The 8,937-nt window shown below is 36.8% G+C and overlaps 1 long non-coding RNA gene across 1 annotated transcript; it reads right to left on the reverse strand.

The window, feature by feature from the left end:
- Positions 1 to 1,409: 1,409 nt before the first annotated feature.
- On the reverse strand, positions 1,410 to 6,758 carry LOC132680202 (uncharacterized). The gene is made up of 3 exons (XR_009610576.3): positions 6,577 to 6,758; positions 3,486 to 3,551; positions 1,410 to 3,071 (listed from the first exon to the last, which is right to left on the reverse strand). It is a non-coding gene; the product is annotated as an uncharacterized LOC132680202 (long non-coding RNA).
- Between the last annotated feature and the right edge of the window lie 2,179 nt (positions 6,759 to 8,937).

Consider the following 8,937-nt stretch of genomic DNA (forward strand, 5'->3'; position numbering starts at 1 on the left):
GTAAGCAAGACGAATGTGAGAGAGGGCTGATATCCCTACCCTGCCTTCAATTTTCTCTTTTCAGTTCTGCCATTACGCCATAGTGAATGTGTAGCTTGAAGGAAATGGGATGAGTGAGGTTAATTCCTGTAATGACCTCGCTTGAGTCAGACTTATGACTGTAAGGCAGAGCAGTTTAAGAGCATAAGTTCAAGCCCCGCGTCGGGCTCTGTGCTGACAGCTTAGAGCCTGGAGCCTGCTTTGAATTCTGTGTCTCCCTCTCTCTCTCTGCCCCTTCCCTGCTCATGCTGTCTCTCAAAAATAAATAAACATTGAAAAAAAATTAAGAAAATATGGTGCCAATCTTATTGATATGAAGATTAAGTGATCAAAGTCTTTTTTTTTTTTTTTAAGGTTCTATTTATTTTGAGAGAGAGACAGACAGCAAGCAGAGAAGGGGCAGAGAGAGAGGGAAACAGAATTCCAAGCAGGCTGTCAGCATAGAGCCCACTGTGGGGCTTGAACTCACAAACCCTAAGATCATGACTAAAGTCAAGAGTTGGGGGGGCGCTCAACCGACTGAACCACCCAGGCGCTCCAGTGATAAAAATTTTAATATACTTCTTGGATGATTGCTAACACTCAATAAATATGCGTCAAGAGTTGACTGTATGCTGAGTGTTTTTATATAAGATGGGTATACAGAATTACAAATCTAAGTCAAAATGTCAGGTTTAGCACTGAAAATCGGGCAAATGCAAACTGAAGACATTTGAAATAGCTAATTTACTTTCAGCACTTATTCTGTTTAAATATTTTCACATCCTACTTAATTTTAATGATGCTAGTCATTTAAGTCAATTTCCCCTCTCTGTTCTCCTTTATTAGTCCAAAATGGCAATTCTCATTTGCTTTTGACAATCTGATGAAAGTACTGCTTTTCTAAAATTCTCTTGAAAATTGGCATTGTGCTTTGATGAATATGTTTCCATTATCATTTAAATGCACTTTAAAATGGGTGCTCTGACAGATTAGATGCAAAAAGTTATACGTTGTCTGGCAATGGCTGTGTTTTACTACCTGTGGTGATAAAAACATTTCTTCCTATGGTGATAAAAGGATATTTAACATTTCATTTTGTCAAATTACCTGTAGTTAAGTTCCTTTATGGGAGTTTGCATAATAGGAAAAAGTAAGGTTCTACAAGTTTTTAATAAACTAACTGAATCACCCCAGGAGAAAGTAGTTACTAACCAACAGATGGTTTGCAAACATAAATCTTTTAACAGAGGCATAAGGGCTAACTGCCTGATGCCAACATTTGAGATTTCTTGGGGGATCTATTTTATTTATTTTTTAAACTATGATTAAAAAGTACTTTAGTTTGTACAATTTATTATCTGTACATCCATAATAGAAGTGTAGCCAGGTTTTGCTAACAATAACAACTTTTAATAAAGGTGATCTATTTCTAATTGCTACAATTTCCTCATAATATTCTATTATCATTTTAAATATATCTTGACATTTATTTCCAAGCAAAAACAGAGCTGATCCAGTGAAATGCATTTCATGGTAAGCACAGATGAGAAACATAAGATAATTATAAACTCCAAATTATTTCATAGAGGAAATATTCTGCAGCATATTACAAATGAATTTAAATATATACTTGGTTTGTGAAAGCCTTATGTAAACATAACCTGAATATACTTTAAAAGGAAAAACAGAGACTAAAGCAAACATTTTTATAACCAGACCAAAGACAGTCAAATATACATTTAAATAATAGACTAGTGAAAAAAAAAAGAGAAAGAAAAGTAATTTTAGACAGAAATGTTCACAAAGAGTTCACTAATCAATCATCACATGCACATTCTTCCCCTAACACAACAATGTTGAATGGCTATTCCTTCCACCTCTTGCTTGCTTCCCATAAACAAGGAAGGGGGAGCTATAACTGCTTTATGATCTTAAAGAAACAGATTCTTGATCTAAGGTTCATTTTGAGGAAAAAGTGCAGTTTGCTTTTCAGAAACAGTTGTTCACTGTCATTTTTCCTAGAGCTTCTGGATCCAGAGAAAGAATGGGAAAGCATGGATTCAAACCTCCTGACATGAAGAGTTGTTGCCATTTCTTATAACCCAATAGGTTTCAAGGGTATCTTTTTCAGGTAACACTCCTTGGGGCCTTTTTGCTCCTTAATTGAAGAAGGGTAACCACTCTCTTCTTTTATAACGAAAAATGACTTTCCCAATGAAGAAGCCATTACTACTAACATATCACCATCCTCAGACATGGAGGACTGTAAAACTTTTCTTCTTCATATAATTACTCTGCATCATTCCCTACTACCATGAGGGCTATGAGGCTGGTTTTTTTTTAATTTCACTTAATGTTTTCATTTTGGGGTCAGCAGGTATATTCTGGAGTTCAGGAGGAACTACACTATCTTTTTCAGAAGGCTTTCATGGAGAATTTGGAATGTGCACTGATTTGGGCTCAAGTTCCATCTTGGCTATTTTTTTTTTTTCTTTTAAATTATTTACTGGTTTCTCTGTATGATTTATTTCACTTAGCATAACACTTTCCAGTTCCATCTGGTTTCATTCTTATGTGGATCCTGAGAAATTTAACATAAGATCATGGGAGAGGGGAAGGGAAAAAAAAAGGGAGGGAGCCAAACCATAAGAGACTCTTAAAAACTGAGAATAAACTAAGGGTTGATGAGGGGTAGGAGGGAGGGGAGAGTGGGTGATGGGCATTAAGGAGGGCACCTGTTGGGATGAGCACTTGGTGTTGTATGGAAACCAATTTGGCAATAAATTTCATATTAAATAAATAAATAAATAATAAATAATTTACTGGTTTCTTTGTCAAAAGTCTGGTTTCTTTTCATTTTTTGTCACTGATAATAATTACTTCACACCATCATTTACTTGCATCATAATCATAATAATTTGCTTGGCCTTGGAATAATTTTCTTCTGAAATATTCTTGAATGACTTCAGTAACATTTTGCATTGCATCTTTTAAAGTTCTAACAGCAGCTTCTTAGCATCCTTTTCATTCTTTACAAAAGTCATTGAATCCTGTGGAAGACAAAGCAGAATTCTGATTTTTAGATGTTTAGACAGATGACACCTTGAAGAAAAAAGAATTTAGGTGACAAAGCTAACCAAAAGTTCATTTGGGGTCTTTGGGAATTCAAATTGGGGAGATACAGATTGAGGAGGAAACTGAAATGTGTTCCAAAGGGGAGGAGTAAGACAGAATTTATAAAGGCAAAAACCATATGCTTGTGTAAGTTATTCTGAAAAAATTACGACTGATATAGGTAAAGATAATTAAGGTTGATCCATATAGGCTAGGTTACTATGCTAAATGCTGGGTTGAAATACAGCAAATTAAGCCTCATTCTGAGAATTCCAACAAGATGTACTTTTGTGGTTGGCACATTCTAAAAGTTCATATTCCATCCAAGTATGGAAGAGCCTAAGACTAACCTTCCCAATGGTCTTCTGGCTCCATTTTATGGCCTCTTGGTATTCTCGACTTCATTTCAGATGTTTCTGCAAACAATATCAAATTCACTCCTTTTATTTTTTTTCCACTCCTTTTATTTAACAGATGAATAAATAAAATTACTTTCAGTGTCAAAGTAATATTTATTGTTAAAATAGGAGAAGATTCCAAATTCTTTAATTTCTAGTGCTCTTTACACTGTATCATATTGCTTCTTAAGGATTTCTTTATATTAAGCCTAGTTATTCATGGAGTTAATCGGAAAGAGAAAGAGGAGAAGGCAGGGAGGTCAGGGAGGAAGAAGAGGATGAAGAGAAAAGGAAAGATTTAGTTTATTGCTTTCACTATATACTTGAACATGAGTTTGAATTGTACAGATTCACTCATACAGAGATCTTTTTGTAAATATAACAGTACTGTAAATGTATTTTTTCTCTTCCTTATGGTTTTCTTATTAACATTTACTTGTATCTAGCTCACTTTATTGTAAGAATACAATACAGAATATGTGTAACATATAAAATATGTGTTAATTGACTGTTCATGTCATCGGTAAGGCTTCCAGTCAATACTAGGCTATTAGTAGTTAAGTTTCTTTTGGGGGGGGGGGGGAGGAGACTCAAAAGTTGTACCTGAGCTTTCCACTACAAGAGGGCTGATGCCCCTACACCTGTAATGTTTGAAAATTAAGGGTACTAGGATTTCTTGATTTTCCTCAAATATCTAATATGCTTAAAGGGTTCTAGTCCAAAGTCTATTCTGCTCTCCTTGCAAACTCTTCTGAAATTCTCAACTACCTCATTACTTCCACTGTCAGTTGTTACCTCCCATCACCCTTCAGGTAAGCCTCAAGTGTGGATCTGCAGTTCTCTCATGGTCTTGGTCACCCTTCAGATTTCACTTGAGGTGAATAAGCACCACCACAGATGTCAAAGAGCAAAACAAAACAAGATTTATAAAGTGTCAAAGAAAACATCCAAGTCCAGACATTAGTAAGGAAAACGTCATGAAGGATGACTCTTGCACTTAGAGAATGCTCTCACCATCTGCTCTCTAACAGTCTTGAAGGTCAGACAGAAAGGACATTTTCAGGGAGGAGCAAACAAAGCTATGATGAATGAAGTGGGGGGTGGTGATGAACAGGTGACATGATCAGACAGTTGAGCAAGGAGAATGCGTGTGTGTGTGTGTGTGTGTGTGTGTGTGTGTGTGTGTTTTATTTTTGGTCCTAATTCTCAGGAGGGACTATAAAGAAGAGATGTTTCATGATCCAGTGCTTGGAAGAACCTCAGGAACAAGTCAGAGTTTAGAGGGGAGGAGAAAAGTCTAACTAAATTTTAGTGGTCACATGTTCAGATTGACCAGTGAGAATAAGCAGGGCAGGTAATCGTTCAATAAACAAAGAGTGGGGATTTAGAATCTTTGTGTCTAGGTTTGTCACGGGGAATCTAGGGGAACATCCCAAGAGTTATCTATGTCATACAGAGAAGGGTGGTTCTTTGCATTGAGCTGTTGCCTGGAATACAAAAAAGGAGGGAGTTTCCTTATCATTGCTATTTTCCAGGAGTACAGAGATTAGGTAAAGGTGAACACTGCCACAACAAATACCAACTTTTCTTTTACTCTCATGAAGTATTATTTTACCTCAAGATGATGTTTCACCTTTGTAGCTTCCCCGTTCTCATCAGTAGCATCACTAAGAGCTCAGCGGCTCTGTGACAAGTGCCCACTCAGAGGACTTTTAAAGTGATTGCCCTTGATCACATAGCACTCCAAATTGATGCAGGTAAGCCACCATACATGCTTGGGATAAGTGATGGACAGTTCCTCCTACTCCACCTCCTTCTTGACAATCACTGTTATGTCTAGAATAACCTCAACTTTGGAGGGATATTAGCATATCTCCAGGAGAAAATTAGACCCCAAATACTTTTCTATCGTCAAAAATCTCTCTCTACAACATACCACTCAGCATCCTCATACTGCTATTTGCAGCTTCTTTATTTCCTAAAATCCCCTTCAGTGAGCCTTCTGGAGTGCCCCATTGACACCACCTCACTATGTGTCCCCAACTCCCTCTTCGTGTGCTCCGCGTCCATCACCTTGATGACATTGCTTCTTCCACGGCCTCTCAAGTGGACACTGCTTTCTGTCCTACCCAGTGTCCCCTGAGCTGCAATAGTGCTAGAGAGAAAAAGCAAAGAACTCATTTGGTGTATTTATCAGGTTGGTGTTACATTTATAAATAAAGTTAGGGATAATTGATATCTTTTTGATGTTAAATCTACATATCCCCAAATACTGAAAGCATTGTCATTTTTTCAAGTCTCCTTTTGATTTTTGGTTCCTTCAGAACAATTATAATTTTTCTCACCTAACTAACTCTAGTTAAGACTATTTAAAGGTATTTTATTTTACTTTGTCATTTTAAATGGGGTATACTCTTCAATATATTGTCTAGAGAGATGCTTTTACACGTGAAGATGATTGATTTATATGTTAATTTTATGTATAGCTTAGCCCACAATTCTTGCTTTTCTAACATATTTAACTTGGCTAATTGTATTAGTTAATACTTCAAATAAAATGTAAGTAGTAAAGATAATAGTGAACATTTTTGTATTTTTTATCATAGGAGGAGTATCTCATTTTTCTCCCTAAATTGTTGGATTTTAAGTCAAGATAAATATTTTATCATGTTAAGGAAATATTAACCAATTTTAATTTTTATTTAATCAGTTGAAAATCAAAAAGATGCTAAATTTTATGACACACTTTTTCAGCATCTATGGAGATTTATCATGTGGGATTTATCTTTGGACATAATATGGTGAATTTTACTATTATGCTTCTTAATATTGAATAACACCTATATTTTTAGAATAAATCCCACCCTGATCCTGAGGCACTGTCTTTGCTATGGCAGAGTTATTTTACCTTTTCTCTTAGTTCACATATGTGTTCCTGGGTTGTATCCATTCTGCAATTCAACTTCTCTGTGGAGTTGTTTTTTTCATCAACTTTATTATTTTTCAGATTCAGTATTTCCAATCAGTACTTTTAATGTCTTACCTTGATTCATGTTTCTGTTATCATTCCCCATATTTATTTTGCCTCTTCCTGTAAATCAAATTTAGCTGATTAAAAGGGTGTGTTTTCTTGTCTTTTTTTCGCTAATGGTTGTTCCGCAAAAATGTCTTAATGTTTTCTGAGTTCATTTTTTTCCTGGAGAAACTGGCTCATTAGCCTATGATTTGAATCTGTGTGGAGAGATCAATGGCCAAGTCCTAGTATCCATGTTTGGAGGATAGAAATGCATTGTTTCTCAGGGCAGAGAGCATTGACACTTCTTTTTCCACAGGGTAATCATCATCCCTTGTGCTGTGTTGTTATTTAGTCCCTCCCCTCAACTGGGGCATCTGAGAATAATTCTGATGCTACCCTACTAGTCTGGCTAGCCCAGAGCTAGATTTTTTGTTTGTTTGTTTTCTACTTTCAGAAGGAAATATTGTGGTGCTAATATACAAAAGTTGATACGAAGACCAGAGACTACTTAAAAACCTCTCCTCAACCCATACTCACATCTGCAGTGTTTTTCCCTATTCCACCATGGATGTTATTTTAATAGACAAACTGTTACCATCTTGTATTTCTCACCCTTGGTGTTTCTCATCTTTCTAATAGTTGTTAAACTATTTGTTGTTAAAACTAGTTGTTAAACTACCCATCAGCCTCCTTAAGCCTTCAGTACCATCTCCAAAATGGGGGCCGTGCAAGAAAAAATGTAGGTCCATGCTGGTTGTACTATATTTGGGGGAAATAGAAGTCTCCATGCATTTCTACTAAGAATTTGTTTCTTTAGTCATTAAACTGATTCAAAGAAGTTAAGGGCTTAAAAGTGATTGAAGCAACTTAATAATATTCCTAGCAATTTATTTAAAACACCAATAGTATGTTCCAAGTGTGAGACTGACTTATTTTAGTTTGATATTTCACCAGGTCTGATCAGATACCAAGGCCAAGACTGTCTGATCCCAGAATGCCTAGCCACACTCAGTAACAGTCATAAGTGAACTCAGTTGGTCCCATCCATTTCCTCAATGACTTAAAGGATTTTAGAATACCATCCCCCATTTTCTATACTTTCATAGTTGTTCTGCCTTCCCTGGAATGTTGGGAATCTGTAACCCTAGAGACCTAACTTGACTAGAAACTGACTGCTTCCTTCCCCACCCTATCATTGAAGGAGCATTAAAACTAATTTAATTCATAATTTATATATCTGTATCACAGTGTACAGGTCCATTTATTTAAGGGGAGAAATACCCATTTCCAGTTTCACCACTATAAATAGCTGATTTATAATTAGACCAGCAGACAGTTTACTGGGAATCTGTTTCCCTACGAGCTGGAGTTTGATATCTGGGTATTTTCAACAAATCTCCACTATAGCCAAATGATGGAAAAGCTCAGGTTCTGCTCCCTTGACTGAAATTTAAATGTCCTGTACTGGGGTCCTTCCTATACACTAGCGGTAGATGTCAGATGGTATATCTTTCCCCTAACCAGAGTAGACCTCTTACGATAAAGCTTCTACCCAAGAAAATCATCTAATCATTCATGTCTCTCTCACCCTCTTCTAGTAGCAATAATTTCTAGATGAAACAGAAAACCAGAGAATGGTAACGCATCAGTATTAATCCCCAGGTGAGTTTTCACCCCTCACTTGGACTTCAGCATGCTGGTCCTGGTTCCAGGTTTGCACGTTCTCATTACTCTTCCCTTTACTGGTTATTATTCTTGGTTGCCCACTGTAATCCTTGGGGAGCTTTTGTAAATACCAATGCCTTGTCCCAATTCACCCTACTATCTCTACCCTCACCTCTACCAAAACTCGTATTTAATTGTTCTGAAACATGACCTGGGCATTGAAATTTTAAAAAAGCACCCCCATGCACCCACCCAGATGATTCTAATATGTGGTCAGAATGGCTAGTGCCTCATTCAGAATTTTTCTGCCAACTCGTGAGACCAGATGTGGATTTTTTTCCGCCACAAATCAAGGCTGGCTACATAAATTGTAGCACACAGTGCAAAGTGGAAATACAGACTCCCTTATTCAAAAATTGTTAAGAGTTTCAAGCCTGTGATAGGAGAGTATTAAATCCAGCCTGGGATCTGTCTGAGAATATGCACAGGTAGCTTGTCCATGAAGCTAGCCCTGTCTGAGATTCAATGGTAATAGTTCATTGCTTTTCCTCTTGTGGGTTTTTTACTTTCATATTTTTCTGTCTCCCTACTAAGTCTCTTTAGTCCCCCCAATCTTCATGTGGCATTACCCTTTCTCACACCTGACCTCAGCTTTGGTGGGTAAAGGTAGTCTATTAATAGCAACCTGAGTCATGAGAATCTTCTGTCTCCTTCCTTGGCCAT

Source organism: Panthera onca, chromosome A1 (assembly GCF_046562875.1).
Source record: "Panthera onca isolate mPanOnc1 chromosome A1, mPanOnc1 haplotype 2, whole genome shotgun sequence".
NCBI classification, from domain to species: domain Eukaryota; kingdom Metazoa; phylum Chordata; class Mammalia; order Carnivora; family Felidae; genus Panthera; species Panthera onca.